The sequence below is a fragment of the Haemaphysalis longicornis genome, unplaced genomic scaffold (genome assembly GCF_048455015.1).
Source record: "Haemaphysalis longicornis isolate Haplotype H1 unplaced genomic scaffold, Haemaphysalis longicornis Haplotype H1 scaffold_4, whole genome shotgun sequence".
In the NCBI taxonomy this organism is placed as follows: domain Eukaryota; kingdom Metazoa; phylum Arthropoda; class Arachnida; order Ixodida; family Ixodidae; genus Haemaphysalis; species Haemaphysalis longicornis.
The window spans coordinates 117539990-117557247 of NW_027526361.1; the positions used below are offsets into that span (position 1 = coordinate 117539990).

The window sequence follows — 17258 nt, forward strand, 5'->3', positions numbered from 1 at the left end:
AGCAGTGCCAATAAGGTGTCTCAGATTTGGTTGTGTAGCAGTAATACAACATTTGTCCCCCGTGGACTTCCTGTATCACCTGGCGCAACCTACGGGTTTTGCTTTCCACACACCCGCTAGTCGCTTGAACAGCTCCTAATAGGATGTTGCCGTTCCTGCTAAAACGATCCCGCCGTTCGGGCTCTGTAGCCTCAAGATAGAGTTCTGGGTTGTTGCACTAACGACCTGGGGTCGAGCATCAGTGGGTCTTTTACTGCTATTTTTTTCTAAACTGGTTTCTTTTTTTTATTGCGCTAGAACTCAATTCTCCGTGTTGTTTTTGTTATAAATACTGATTTTGTATGTGGTAGGTCACTTTAGGTTCGGGGCGCAACCTATGACCATGTTTAACGTTCTATAACACGTGAAGACATGTCACGTGGGGTGCTGGGAAGCGAAGCGTTTAAAAATACGTTCCCGGGTTTAAAATGGCGCAACTCGGGCCAAAGCACCCTTGAAAAGAAACAGTGTGTACACGGGGTCAAGAAAATGAGTTTCAAAATACTGTGTCAAAATTTTCTTGGTATTTGTTTTTGCCAACGCCCCCGGATGAAGCTAAAGCTAAAAAAGCTCAGCGGCTTCAACGAAAATAAAAACGTTACTGGGCTGGAACCCAGATAGCACATAGCCAGAAGATAGAACTTCGAATAATTGCAGCTACTAGATAGCGCTCAATGCATCGGGCACGTTTAATTCGAGAACTATAGCAGTGTGGAGAACCGGTCCCGGTATGGCACGGGGTACGCGGTCGGTGCACCTGTGCATGCGCCCAGCCGGTCTCTCCCTCTCAGCGCACGCGCAGTGGCTCCGGTCGGCTACCGGGTACCGCACCTACACCGGCTATCCGTTCTGCTATAACTCTCTATTGCTCCTGCGTAAAAAAGCCGCAGGGTTAGGGCAAATTATTGTTGCCCTTCAGGAAATTACCATAATCATTCAGGGGATCGGCCAAACATCTGTGGTTATATTTTTAAAAAAGTCACTGTTGAGTCACTGTATACACATAATTATAGGTGGTTTAGAGGCATTTTAGGTCCATAAACACGAAAAGAACAATGAAAAGAATTCAATGTGACGGTAAAGATTGAAAATTTTAATGGCAATCGATTAGTATTTCCACTGAAGGTCAAACATCCCGGCGGCTGAACCACGTAGGATGGTTGATTTAGCCCCCGCTCAAAGACACTGTATCGAGACCTCTCCAATTCCCAAGAATATGGACCCCACTCACAATAAGGGCAGAAGATTGGCAAGAACTCGCTACATTCGAAAAACATATCAGGACAATCCAAACACAATCTACACCGATGCGGCTGTAAATAAGCAAGGCAATTCATGAGCCTTAGCTACCAACGAACATGGGAAGATGCTGGATATCATCATTACCAAACAACTAAATATTCAAGAAGCAGAAACTGCTGCCGTCATACTAGCAATCAGATGGGCTGAATTCAAGAATAAGGACTCAATAATTATCACTGACTCGACCAGGGCCATAAGGAACTTCATCTGCGGCATCGCCCAAAGGAATGCTCAAAGACTTCTTACAAAAATTCTAAAACAGAACCACAGACTTGTCTGGACTCCCGCCCATCAGGAGCTAGAGGGTAACGAGGCGGCCGATTTTCTTGCGAGGACTACCATACACCGCAGAGACCCGGAACATTCGTACGCCCTCCCTGCTTACTGTCAAGGCACAGACAAATTAACATCCTGTAGGCTTCACCGAAAATCAATGCTTACGCCACACCCCCGCCTAACTGCTGAAGAAGCGAGAAATCTTAGAAAAGTACAGACGAACACCTACTTACATAAGTCCAGACTATCACTTATGTTCCCAGCAAAGTATAATGAGGACTGCAAGCAATGTCACCAGAAGGCCGATTTGTTCCATACAGTCTGGAATTGCCCAATTACTTGGGACAAAAATAGCCACCAAACCTCATTAGAGTCCTGGGAGGAAGCCTTGTCCAGCTCGGACCCTGCACAGCAGCTTGCTCTGCTTAGTAGGGCCAGGGATGGCCAAATAGCTTCTGGGGTCCTGGAATTTGGATTCCACCCTTGATCTCTCCCCCTTTTCCCTCACCCCTTTTCACAAACCAAAGTTTACTACTACTACTACTACTGCTACTATCAAAGCCCCGAATGAAAGCAATGGTAAATGTTGTTGCTGCTGCTGGTGGTGTTGTATCTGTTTTCGGCGCGTACCCAATGGGGGGATTGGCGAAACATGCTCGTTATAGAAAAGGATCGTTTTATAATTACGTTACTTAAGGGAAATTATTTAGAGAAATTTGAATTTTTTTATGATCTAGGGAACAAGCTAGATACGAAAGTATTAATGGTAAAATAAAAGGGAAAAATATGTATAAATGTATACATGAGGGGTCACATGAAAAGACCCGAATTATGTTGTACATCTATTGGAATTTTCAATGAAGCACACGAGGTCACAGCAAAGAATCCAGCGCACAACCCCGTTTCTAAAGCCCCGAATGATAAAAGAACCGGCACTGATAAGGCTTTCCCAAGACTATGAAGCGGCACCTCAAGGAGCTTACCTTTGAGGCTTGGAAATCATCGACAGGTCAAAGGGTACTGGTCGACAGACTCGTCTTCATTGCAGTAACTGCCCAAAACACTTTTCGCCAGACGAGACCTGTGTAAATACCTATTCAGCAGCAGTACACGACAACGAAAGCTCGTAATAATCACCTACAGCTCGAGTGAAGGACATCAAACAGGTTTCCACGAGAACTTAAATTGAAAAAATACCTCAACGACAATAAAAGTAATTCTTGCTGCCTTTGAAGCTTCAACAGCCTACGGTACTTTGCTGCCGTTATTAAAGCAGTTGGCTCAATAACGTCTACAACCGTCCTGGAGGCTGCTATCATTGCTAGTGAGACTGCGGCTTCGTTAAAAAGTCATCCTCGCATCCGCAGGAACTCAAAAAAAAGTGAAATTCTTCGGACAGAGAATCTCCAATTATGATTGGAGACTATATCGATGTAGCACCAAGACAAATTGCAATAATTGGGCATAGAATAAATTCATCAAACCAACACGCCGAACCGAAAAAGACCAGTTGAGAGAGGAAGAAAATATACCTATTCCGTATTTTTTATCACGTTGAGAAGAATCTGTGTATATAGTAGTACCTTGCTGAATTGAGGCCAAATGATCTTGGAGGAGACGATTGAGCAGTCGGACCGGTAAATAAATTTGCGTTTTGGGGAATGATATTCCGTAAGTCGCTGAATAGTGGATTACCCCTGTCAAGACATGGAATAACCCAATTGAAGACAACACCTACTGGAAACGGAAAGCATTGTGCAGTCATATCTTGTTAATATGGACGGCTCTGTTCCCCAGAAAAATCTTTCATAATGTGAGTTGTCCATAATAACGAATCAAGGAAAAAACACAAACATCAGGGAACACATGCTGAAGTAGTCGGACTTTCGAAAAAAATTTTTTTTCAGCTGAGTGGAAATCTCGGCCCATTTACGCTTAACACCAGCCATTGCCTCCGTCGAACTGGCGAGAGAAGCGTACACTTTTGCCTTTCATGCGCATCAAATACTGGCACGAACAATTATCGTCCTCTCATCGTGTGCTGAGCCTCAGGATTTGCTCTTTCCCGCGTATGCCGCACCGGAAATCTTGTTCGATAGAAATAGGACGTCAGCCTGTAATCACTACCCAAGATTATTGTTCGCTGCTCATGAATGTTCCCGCTCTAATTCGATGGTACTGAAAGGAAGAGAGTACCGGGATAAATGCATGCCCCGGCTTTGTATGCTTCGACCAGCGGTGTATGATTCGGCCAACAGAGGCCCCAGTGTACCCTCTGGGGCCTCTAGGGGTCTCCAATCATTGTTTCTATTTTTGCTTTGTGGACGCGCGACAAAAATGCCTGTATTTACCCACTTCGCCACCAAAATGGCCATCCACAGTCCGGACTGCGGGTTCCTATATTATGGAGCATAATTACGTGGTGAGAGACCGGTGGCAGAAAATTTCGTTCATATTGCGGGGTGTCTATATTAGCGGGGTCCATATTACGAGACAGGACTGTAGCTAACATTGCATAAATATAAGGTCTTTTCTTTGCCGTCATCTTGTTATGCATTACCTAATATTGCATAATTAGAAGCCAGCTTGTTCATCAGCCAACTTACTCATCAGCCACCTCAGTGCCTGTGATCCCAACGTCGTCTAGAACCCAGCACAGAACCAGTTAGAGATTTTTGGCCTATGAAGACATGATGGTGTTACAAACCAGATTGACATTGCCGTTTTTGCACGACTTGTGAGATGACAAAGCGCGGACAACGCCCAAAGAATATACATATATGATGGAATTTGGAGTTTTGTGTTCATGAATGTGGGCCATGAGTAATATGCCATATGCTTCTGCTGAGAAAATCATGATGTGTGTGTGCTCATGGTTCAACACGCATCAAAGTTTTGTCCATGACCAGCACAAGACACCACAGTGGAAGTTTTCGGTGGGTCACTGTAAAACTGCGTCTCTTATATTTGTGCTGCAAAGACAAGAAGTTTTGCAAAATCGTGCTTCTTGGCACTCGGTTTATATTAAGTTTCTTAAAATATATGTCACACCAGGCAACAGTTTCCATGGTGGTAAAATTTTAGTAAACAGTGATGTGCACCCATCTAAAAAGCAAATGGAAAGACGAGAAGTTTCCTCTCTCATCCTCAGTGAGAAGGACAGAAAACCGATGGACAATTTAATAAGAGCTGTGTTGAGGATGTATCGTTAAACACTGGTTTAGAAGGATGAGTATGCAATGATTAAAACCTAGAAGCATATAACAAATTTGTGTACATTCCTTGATGTTCCAGGCACGGTAAGTTACATTCATTATACGGACTGTGGGCAGGGCTCAAGCACCCAACGCAAGGCGAAGACCGAAGCAAAGCACTGGATCAAGTATCTTTTGTGTTGTTTTTGTGGCTGACCCATAAATGACACTCTCTTAGTCAAACCTACTTCCGACCAAGGCAGTATAGGCCCGCGGAAGGAGTTCTTCGTCTGCACCATTAGACTGCATTGCGTGAGAAGGCCTTCAGAATGTTTGTTTTTAAGCATATTTGTTTGCGTTCCTTGATGTTTGGAATAAATGCGAGTTTTTACCAAAGAGTACACCTAAAAACTTGTGTTCCTTTTGGACAGGAATCAAGTCACCATTTAAATTTAGTTCAGGATCGTTTCAGATACTTCACTTCTTGTAGAGTGCACTTGTACTTACAGGATCAATTGTAAAACCGTTTCATGTGCCCAGCGAGCAATTGATTGACCCCAAGCTATACTTGTCGTTTTCATATGGACATATTACATGTGTGTAATATATGGAATTCCGTATATTGCTAGACCTACTTTTTGACAGCTCGAAAAATGGAGCTTGGGTATGTGCGAGCGGAATGCGTGCTGATTTCGCCTTCCGAAGGCGCCGGTTTCCATCCACACCCAGACAAAATGTACGCCAATTTCAGTTCCACTGGATTACTTTACTTTGTTTACAAGACTAATCCTGGGACAGAATGCATCAATTCGGACTTTTTTCACCTGTTGTTCATTCTTTTAGCCATCCGTCATTTCCTGAATAATCTTCCTGCACGTATGATCGACCTACCTAGGTGACTAATGGTTTGGTATTACTACGAGTCTATTTCATAGAGCTAACCTCCTGAGTTTTATTTTTAGTCCTCTTAACGAAAACATCCATCACATCGGAAATCTCAACCACGATGTCGTGCGTGGCAACACAATACTTTAGCCTCCACGCAATCGTGCCCTTATTAAAACTGTTGGGTCCCGCCCCCAGTAGAGTTTTGTGGCATAGCAAAGTAATAAGGTGCCAAAGTTATCCTCGTCGTTCAAATGCAACAATGGTCTTCAGCGCACACTAGTTGCGAAAGCGAAAGTTTTTACTTATACCCTTCGAGGGCTTCAATCCGATCCTGGACCTACTGCATAGCTTCCGCACGCTTTAGCCGCCAGCACTGCTCTATTGCATTAGCCGGCATAGCACAACGACCAGCATGATAGGACTGTCTTGTTTTCAGTACTTGCATAGTATTTTGGTTTTTACGTAAGCACAGATCAACACAATTTTGCCAAGAACATCGAATAGACCACATTCTGCCATTGCCACCTGCCGGAACCCATTTGACGGATGATCTTACGCAACGGTGCAAGAAAACTGTGCTTCTGTAAGAAGCAATGCCGATTTTTGAGTAGGTCATAGGTGCGTTTTCTCCTACTTTTCTCTAACCCCAGCAGAGGAGAAAGCGGCAGTCACGTTATAATCTAGCACCTCAGAAGAAACACTTGCGTGTCATTCCGGAGGCTTTCTAGCGTGGGCAGTCGAGTAAGCAGGTGATGATAGTCTCGCTATTCGTGGAAGACCACGGCACTTCATTGCACTTGTGGCAAGGTTGGGGAGCAGGATCAGAACAGGGATTGCAGTATGAACAATTTATTTAGATGACTTGATAATAACTATAATTATTTTTGCTTCTTGGGCTTATTCAACTTCGGGGTCCAACGTGCGTTTTTTCCAATACAAAGGAAACTTGAGGAGTGCTCTGTGCAAAAGCAGACACCTATCACCACAACCCCCAATGTAACTTGTTGGCAGAGAACGCATTACAAGTCTTATAAACAATCAAATTTTTAAGCCGATAGCGAGTCAATTCCCGAGAGCGTCTGGTACAGCAAGCATATAACTGCGGAAAGTCCAACCACAAGAAGAACACTACTGGCGCAGGGGAGATGTACCTCTCCCGTTTCACCCTTTGCAGATTTATTATACTGAGCGTACACCCTAACCGCACCGCTAAATATCTTGCACATTGATAAGCCAGGGATACAAGGAAATCGTGGATGACCTTGGCGCAATGAAAATACACTAGATAGACATGGTACCGCTGGCTGCCTAGTAGTCCTACTGACTGCGTCGTCACGTCAGTGCATGAAAAAAGGTATGCACCAGTGCTATTTGTCTACCCTCATCGTACTCCTGCACCATATACGAGCCGGGCACCCCTTCCTGTGGCTTCAGTTGTCAAATAAGAAACGTGACTCATTTATGACAGTGTAATTATATTACCGCAATCTAAAGAATTTTATACAGCGCCCCGGGCTCTGCAAACTTCCGTGTAGAGCGAGGCAGCCACCATATATCGTTGCGTTCTGCAGCAGCCACACGAGCGCAGATAACCATCCATGCGGAATTTGGGAAAATTTGTGCCAGAGGGCTTCGGACTCAGTCAATTTTCTGCTTCTGTATAGGCCGTGTTGTTTCTTTCCATCACTCGTTGCTTCAGATCTTGCAGTCGTTGCAGCAGCGCATCGTGCTGAAACTTGCCCCTATTGCCACCGAAGGGATCCTGAAAGTCAGGTAAATACACCAGGTGCAAATGAATTCCATTAAAAAACCAAGATAGATATAATGCCGATCGTTATTAAAATTAGTAACAGAATGCTATTGCCTCATTTTGAAAAGAACCAAGTATAGTGACCGAAGTATCGCTAGGGAGTCCGGGTGTTTGACATGCATTGGTATAACAGAGCATTAACACATTGGGATTGCAGAAATTTATCGCGCGTGTTTGAGGTAGTGCTACGAACTAGAACAAAGAAAAGAGGCAATCTGTGCTGCATGAACATAGCGTCCAATAACGCATTTTCTGCTTGTTGGCACTACGATACAGTGTTTGTAGCCGTTTTTTTACGTGGAAGAGTTCTCTCTAAAGGGAACTTTAACCGGATAGGTTAAAAAACTCCCGAAGTGCTGAGGTTAATTGCTCCAGGATGACTAGCCCCCAATGTCCGTTTCAAAAGCAGCAGAATGCTCACACGTATTACGCTATGTTGCCCCACTTTTTGTGGGCATATGAGAAATTCCCGTCGTCCTTTGTGCCCCGTTTACGCAATGATCAGTCCGATTTTTTGCGCACTTGCGCCAGCGAAAAGAGCCATTCTTGCAGACTCTGCTGACAACGACTTCGACACTTTCCGCTTATTAGTGCTTCCTGTAAACGTTTAGGAACTATCTTCTTAGTGTAGGTTGTGTCTTATTTTAATGCATATAGTCATGCGCCGTGCTCAACACATACAAACGGTTTCGGAGGGAATTTTTGGCATCTCTGCTGCACCTCTGCCTCTATCTTCTTAGTGTAGGTTGTGCCTTATTTTAATGCATATTGTCATGCGCCGTGCTCAACACATACAAACGGTTTCGGAGGGAATTTTTGGCATCTCTGTTGCACCTCTGCAGGTGTCGGCAGCTGATCGTCCATATAAACGTTTGCGAAATCCAGTTTCCATAGTTATTTAATTGTGGAGCTGACGAGATCTAAACAAAAAGTTGACAGGGCCTTAGCTCGGCTATGCCCGGATATACGTGGCGTGAGCTAAGGTTCAACTGGTTATTCTTAGGTTTCCTGGTTGTCTAGGATTAGCTGATTATCATGCTTACTACTGCTAAAACGATTTCCAATCCAATCCAATACATTTCCAATACAATCCAATCCAAGTTGTGCGCCGTGAGACGTCACTGCTCCTCGCGCATGCGCAGCACAGCTCTCCAGGAGCCACGCGAAACAGCTCAACCTCGGCCAATGTAGCTCACGCTACAAAAGTTTTTCATGTTTAGTGTGACGCCAATGTTGCGAGGAAATGCTTTATAGAAACACCAAAAACCCTAGCTGAATTAGAGAGAACGCGTGATGGACGCCTTACCCTGAATATTTGGCATGTGGTACAGGCTACACTGGGAGATATTTTAATGACAATTTGGGAGAGCGTCACAATAATTTGAAAGGAAAGCGGCTGGGCATCTTGTCATTTACAGCGACGGACCTGCCTGCGGACCACCCTTCGATAGTTGCATGTAATTTCCAGGAGTTCGGACACTCTGAAGCGGTAAATACAGGCGCACCCATTTGAGTGCCTGAGAGAGAAATCGCCAGCGTGGCATCAATTGCACTAACAAAGAAAACTGCTGCACCGAAACAGTGATATCGCTCGTCCCACCATATCAATGGTGGGCCGTCACAGGAATTTTTTCTAAATGACGCGCCTGGCGAGGCGAAGAGGCCTAAGAGGTGATGTCAACGCCAAGCCAAAATACTGGTTGAAAAGGCTTAAGGTTTATGAATACGTTGTAATTATGCTGTAGGGCGTCGATATTGCTGAAAATTTTAAACATTACATTACGGAGAGAGTGAAAAGTGGTGAAATTATTTTTCAGATATTTATTTTTTTATCGAAGGCCATTTGAGGTATCTAACTGGTTTTTGATGATATAGGTAACTTACTCGGGCATCTAAACACGGTTGTACGAGATTTTTCGATAACACTCCCTGAATGGGGAGAATCTGAACTTTGGGAAAACTGCAGATTTTTACAAATTACTCAATAAGTATACAGCGCGCTGATATATCCAAATTGTTTTTTTTAAAACAATAGTCTTCCTTGGACTACCTAAACGCGAAAATTTTGGTCTGTCTGTATGTCCATCTGTCTGTGGCTCGATTCAGATACTCGACCAAAATGAAACAGCAGGTGCACAGTATACGTTTATATACCCACAGCAAAATCTAAACTTCCTACTTGTGAACATTGTTGAACAAGAACAAAAGATTACGCAAATGTGAAGCAGGAAATCAGTACGTAACTGATATTTGCAGTGTTCCTTTATAAAAATAATGGTTGCTTAATTTTTGCGATAGCAAACGAAATACTGCATCTATTGCACAATGATTGTGCACAAATTCACGGTGAACTACTTAATTATGGAGAGTAAGAAATACCTAAACATGTGTTGTACCCATTAGTATCATTAGTATAGTGGCCCATCCGGGCTTCGCAAGGTACTACCGCTTGTCCTCTTATAGCGGTATACAGGCAAAACCGGAAAATAGTACCGTTATTATACCCTGCTATCTATACATATAAAGAGAAGTGCCCGAATGACTGACTGACTGACTGACTGACTGACTGACTGACTGACTGACTGACTGACTGACTGACTGACTGACTGACCGACCGACCGACCGACCGACCGACCGACCGACCGACCGACCGACCGACCGACCGACCGACCGACTGACTGACTGACTCATATACGGAAATTGCACTGGTAACCGAGGAAAAGGGCGAAATTGTGTTTTTGTAAATTCGGGATTATGTCGGTCACCCGTTCACTTATCAAAGTGTTTCTTACTGATATGTGTAGGCTTTAAGAGTATCTAAAATGTAGTTTTAGCATTTCGCCCTAACCAACACTATCGAGGTGATTCCTCATTCCGGAACAAAATTGGTGTTCTTAAAGATTCCCCAAAAATGTTTCAGTTATTCTTTCATCCAATTGATTTTTGCTAGTATAGGTTACTCATACAAATGCAGAAATCAGTTTTTAGGATTTCGTCCTGCGAAGCCGGCGAAAGGGCCAAATTCTTTTTTACAAATGACGCCTGACGAGCCGACAAGGCCAACAGGTCATGTCCACGCCTAGCCAAACTGCTGGTTCAAACGGCTTCAAATTTCATGAGCACATTGTGATTACGGTGTTGGAACTCAACGTTGCTAAAATTTTCAAAAATTCCACCATGGGAAGAGTGGAAAGCGGTGCAATAGTTTTTCAGGTATTAATTTCTGATACTTTAATTTGAGATACTGAGCTGTTTTTTGTTGAGCTAGGTAACTTACTCAGGTATCTAAACACTATTTTACAACATTTTTTATGACACCCACCTAATACAGGCATGCCGGATTTCGGGTAAACGTTGTTTTTACACATCCCTCAATACCTACCCAGCCCATTGATATATTCAATTCGTATTTGCTTGCAAATTCTGCCAATCCAGTTGCCCAAAAATTGTTTTGAGAGTTTTGCCCTAGCATGCAGATAAAGAGGCCACCATTTTTTTTTACTTTGCATCCCTATGGACATGGAATTCAGTTGAATTTTCCCGCGTTCGCATAGCGCTCGCCGTTTGTTGGCACTTGCTCCGTATGTTGGCACTCGCCGTATCTTGGCACCACACGCCTCCCGTGGTAGCCAGAGTCATTTATCATAAAAGTGATAAAGGTGGGCATCGCTCGTACACTCTTAATCTGGTTCCACGTAAGATCCACTTAGTAACTGGAACTTTTTTGCAAAAAAGTTCCAGTTATATAATTGGAACCGTGTTCCACATATCCTGAAAATTAAGTGGAACAGTGCACCACATATTTTTGCAACGCAATTATGTGGATCCGTGTTCCAAATAAAAGTATGCGGATCACTGTTCCAAATAAAAGGGTACTTTAAGTTACTGGAACATTGATCCATGTAAAATCATTATGGAATTTATCCGGTGCGCCGTTCCAGGTACCTTCAGACCAGCTGTTTATATAAAACGGTGTTCCTATAGGCATTGGGAAGCTGTCTATGGGACTCCACTTTTCCAATATTTCTGCTTTCCTGTCGGTATACACCGAGGTCATATGCCAGGCTGGCGGATGCATTGGTATCAGCAGGAAACCGCAAGCACCATTTTAACACAGCCTTGATATATGACCCGCAGTGATACCAACAATTGGAAAGCAGAAACCACCGCAGCAGTGTAGTCCCTGACAGTTCCCAACAGTTGCCTATCGGAGCACAGTTCCATATAAAAGTTGGTCTGAGGCACCTAGAGCGGCACACAGTCTTTAGCTTCACCCGCAGAATCCTGTTCTGGGTTTCAGCTGCATGTAAAAGAAACAATATACTTACATTAAAATACGCACGAAACAAACTATTATGACTCATACACTGCTTTTCAACATACTATACAACTTTATTGGGTGTTAGTATTCATACATTTCAGATTTGAATAGCTGTCTATTTTAAATTGCACAGAAAATGACCAACGTACAAGCAATAAATACCATAACGATAACACTCATAACGATAACACTAGGCTCCAAGTGGCATTTTCACATATTCACTTGTACTCAAAAACATGGTTAATAAAGACGGTATTAAGGTCAACTGCTTCACAAATAAATAGACGTGTGCGTCTACCGCGGCACTGACACAGACATTATACAACAGTGAGCGTCAAATATGCTGTCTTATCAGATAAACCAAGGTAATTCAAAGGTGGAATTACTCATTGCGCTTGCCATACTATGTTTACGCATAACTGTTTGGGAAAATGCAGTTTGCTATTAAATTGTAGGGAAAGGCCTAAAAACAAGCCATACACGGTTGTATTATCACAAACCTACAACAGTGCAGTGCAAGAGTTTAGGAAAACAACGCTCGAGCCAAGATTAACGATAAAACATTTTGACACGAGAGGTCACATGCGGCAGTATGCCACAATTAAAACATGATCATTAAAGATAGTAGTTTCCTGACACCAGACGTAAGTGTAACATCAAGCTATTTGTAGGCAAAATAGACTTTATGAGCGTCCTGAAAAGGCCTTTGACTTAAGGGACGTTACTTTACTTAGCAATTTTTAGTTGTTTAAAATAATCCATCCCAGGAAATCTCACAAAATCCAGCGTGAATCTCATATAATTTTGCAAACCAGGTAGCCGGAAGCATGTTACACATATTAAAATTTAACAAGCAGACTAATTATATACGTCATCGATTCAAGCGGGATCAAGTCAGACATCCTTAAGAAGCAAACAAGCCAGCGTTGAATCATACAGGGGACCAGTTTTACAAAGCAGACTTGAAAGCATTTTTTCGAGCTTCAACGTTTTACCTTAGGTAAAATTCACAGTTGCGTGCTATAAAAACCCTCCCGTCTTGCTGTCAGTGTAATTGTGACCAAAGCCCTGCTTCTGCCAAGCAAGAAATGCAACTTTGTTCAAAGGAGAAGACTTGTTCAAGCCAAATACGCACATTTTAAATTCTTCTACGGCATGGGTGTCAGCTCACTTACAGTACTAAAATTTATCAATGAAGGCGGAAGCCATCTCCGTAAATAAGCACTGTCACTTTTGCATCAACAGCAGCACTGCCACGAAAAAAAAATCTCATGAGCTACACTTGAATAATAGGACGTTACAATGCGGTGCCATGAACTACATTAACACCCACTATAGATTCAAAGATAGCCTGCGCATTGTGCCAATGATGAAAAATAAGGCACGACTTCAGTGTTCAGTTGACATGAAACTTGCATGTGCCAGTAACTTAAACCTCTTCATCTGATTTCACCCCCTTCATGCCTTTCATCTGACCTCCTTCATGCCTTTCAAGAGATACTTTAACCTCTACCAATAATTTAAAATCCCAAGTAGAGCTGAACACTTGAAGTATTTCAACAGAGACTCCAACTTAAATGACACCAGGCCACTGTCAAATTTCTCATGCTTTCCAAGAACTCCCTGCAAAAGTCCCAAGAACTCTTCAAAGGCACACAACCATAAGAACATGATGACACGATGAAAAAGATGACATATACGGCGAAGAGGATGACCACATCCTGAAGTGACAATGCAGGCGGCGAATCCGTGATGTGTTTCTTGCGACCAATATTGATGGCGCCAGTCCCTTCTCAGAATAACCGGGCCTCGAGAAGACTTACTGCTCACCTCATGTACCTTCAAGGAAACAAGATTATTTTGTTACATGGTTGCTTTAAATGAGTGAGTTGCTTAGGCCCTTTTATAACACAGTAATTGATTTAAAATCAGTGATTTCTTGGGTTTTTTTCTGGAAGTGCTGCTAAAGGTGAAAGTGCGCTAAACAATATCACCACAGACAATCAATGAAATTGCCCTGATTCTGGAAAGTATCCCACCTTGCTGCCTCGGTATCCTGAATATAAGGTTTTTTATCCTTGAGAGATTTCGTTTATTAATCAAATAATAATTACTATAATCACCTTTTGGCATTATATTTTACACACCTTCTCTCTGCAAAAAATATTCTCTGTATTGTATAATGTACTCCCTAGAATGCTGTAGTGAGGCTGGCTTAATATAACTTAAAGCTAAACGATGTGTCTACCGCAAAGAAATAAATGGCCAGTCACAGGAAATCATAAATATCGCACTGTGGCAGAAATTTTTGGGGGAATTGATTCCACCTAAAATATTTGCCTCTCGATATGTATTACCTCCATGGTTCGTAGTGGTATGAGGCAGAAGATGAGCTGACTAATGCTGAACTAGGCTGTTGCACAATTTTCTTATAAATCACAACTATAGCACATTTTCTTGCCGACGACACTTTCTGTGCTCTAAACAATTCCCTTAAAAAACAATTACCCCTTATTTAACCACCTGTAAAAATCCAATGCAAGCATTACTCATGCTACGGCTGTATTTGGGAGTATTATTGGTGCTACGGGCGTATTAAAAGCGGGAAATTTAAATCGTCAGTTGCCACCGTATTGATGTAGCAGCAACCACGTTGGGCGTGTCCGTGGTGCTCGCAAATCACAGCAACAACTCTCAAGGCGTAAAAGCTGAATATTTACAAAACTTAAATACAAAATAGTGGGGTTTTTTTGCCAGTGTTGGAGCATCCGTCATAGGCGGAATGTGAACACAATGGCCAATATTGGCGTTCACGATAACTTGTTAACAGAGAGATTTTATTAGGATGAACAGCCCCAGAAATTGAGTCCCGCAAAAACAAAATGCCAGCTTACCCAACCAAAATTAAGACCCGGGTGTTTCTGCCAGGGACGTCTCAAAGTGCACTTCCAGGAAAGTTTCGCTAACGTGTTCCGAAAAGCTCCTACTGTCACCTTGAGCCACAGGCCAAGCTGTCACTGAAAAGAAGTTCAAGCTTCAAATCATTAGTTACAAAGAAACTACCTAACAACGCGCCATGAAAGACCAAAAAATGGCAGTGCGTACTTACTTGTAGAATGCAATGATTTCATCCCGTGCAAGAGCTTTAATGTGTTGCCTTCTGATGATACACTTCCAAGAAGGGATCCAAATACAATTAAAAAAGCCATATGCATTCCTTGTACAGCTGTTTCAGGTCTATCTTCGCCGTATTGCCTAGAAAATAAACAGCACAAAAATATCAGAGAATAAATTTATGCCTTGCTTTACCCAGGGAGCACGAGAAAATATTGAACAATGTCTGATTTGTTCCACGAAAGTCGAATGTCTTTTTTACAGCGGAAGCCCTGGTAACCTTTTCTTGCTAAACAATTTGAGATATAAAAATATTTGAACATACTTTGAGCTCACCTGTCCTTGGTCTAAGCGAACTGGTGAATATCTGCACAATATGCGCGACTCAAAAGGTACTCTTTTGTGGCTTATGAGCTCCACAGGGCATTCATAATCCGCCACACTCTCCCCGACGACCCTTCAGCATGCCGAAGATGTCTTCAGCCAGTAAATGCCACAGCCATGACTTCGCAGGAGCATGTAAAGAATGGAAATAATTTGTTTTCATTTTTTTTGCAGAGGAACAAAAACATTTGTCACAACCTATCAGTGGAGGGCCAAATGTCTCCACAGTCAGCCACAGACTCTTTCTGAACAGGTCATAGAGTATGAATACAGAATGTAGCAATCTACTTTTACAGCATAATTTCTACGTTCAAAGGAGAACAAAAATGGATTAATGTTTGGTGCACATCATGATTCAACAACTTTGCACCTGAGCGTTTCAAAAATTATTCCAACTCTCTAGCTGCCACTGACATTGATAGCATAAAATGGCAGGAATGAATTATTTTTAAACTTACTTTGTGACGTTAAAACTTCTAATAGTCCACACGTGAGCTTTATGGCTAATTATTCTGAGGTCTCAGGTTACCACTGACATTGACAGCATAGAAACGGCACCACACTTTCTGCGTGTTCCCACCTGCCTTCCCCTCCAAAAAAGGAACGTTTTGTCACTACGCTACTGCTCAGACAACCACTTTCCCTTGCATTTCACTACACGTCAGGGAGCCAACTAAAGTTGACTAGTGTAAATAGAACATCTGAATTCAGCGAAGGCATTGGAAGAAACCGGGAACAACTACACACACAGCACAGATAAACGTAAGCAGTGCTGCTGCTAACGCCTTGAACGCACATTAACATGAGGCGGAATAGCGCGATTAGCACAGTAAATTTATGGATCTCAGCAGACCAACACAACGCAATTAACACGAAAGTTTGAAAATGCCGATAAGTCTAAAGACAGGCGCTACAAGTTGTTCAGTGCGTGCGCGCGAGACAATAGCGAGCGACTAACCCGAGAAGATTTAGTACCGCTGACTGGAACAGCAACCGTCAATATACAACTAAGCAACACCACACCGTAAGGGGACATGCAGACTCGAGAAATGCGCGCAGCAGCAACTTTCTAAATAGCACTAGCCAACGTACGCAGTCAGAAATGTCAAGCCGACTCAGACCCACAAACACGCAGCAAACGTTTCTTGAACACGAACAACAGGCATGGGAGCGGCATGTTTATCGGACTCAGTGATGAACAAGTCAATGAACAACAACCGTTACCAGAACATAAATAAGCAGCACTGACCTTTTTTGAGCCTCCTGGCGAAACTACATTTTGTCGAACAGTAAATACAGCCCGAGGATATGAAGAAATCCGCAGTTTCACGCCACAACCAAACTGCAATAACGGTTCCCGCCACTGTGATTGCAATGCCTCTAGTACATCAGGCGCATAACGCGAGTAATCGAGAAAACTGCTGTAGAACGCCACTTGTGGCGCTGCATGCAGAAGAACGTAAAACTAGCGCAGTGAACGCTGAGAGATAGGGGCGCTGCTGCCGTTTAAATGGTTGACGCAGTCCTGTTTTTCACTCATCGTCGTTGTACCCGTTGCCTTCCCACTATACCATGCATTAACGCAAACGGCGTGACCTTGCGGCTGCCGACGCATGCGCACGGCATGCCGCACTGAAGTGGCGGTCGTTTCGTAATGGTTTCGGCCAACTTTTCCTTCCTCCGTGGTTTGGGCGATGCACGCCGTGGCCAGTGACCAGTCCGCGGAAGAGATCACAAACTCGGCACCCTTGATCGCTTTTATTTGCTTAGGAAAATGGGAGTAGGCCTCTAAGCGGACGTCTATGCGGCTCTGAGGCTGGAACAAAGAGCTCAGATATTACCCATTTTTAAAGTTGGGCTAAAATTTTTTCTCGCCGCGGGCCGTGAGTGCGTGCGGTATGTGTGCATAAACTTTGATGACAGCATTACT

The 17258-nt window shown here is 43.2% G+C and overlaps 1 long non-coding RNA gene across 1 annotated transcript; it reads right to left on the reverse strand.

Moving 5' to 3' along the window:
• Nucleotides 1-11823: 11823 nt before the first annotated feature.
• On the reverse strand, nt 11824-16672 carry LOC144179305 (uncharacterized). The gene is made up of 4 exons (XR_013324200.1): nt 15281-16672; nt 14940-15085; nt 14725-14847; nt 11824-13669 (listed from the first exon to the last, which is right to left on the reverse strand). It is a non-coding gene; the product is annotated as an uncharacterized LOC144179305 (long non-coding RNA).
• Between the last annotated feature and the right edge of the window lie 586 nt (nt 16673-17258).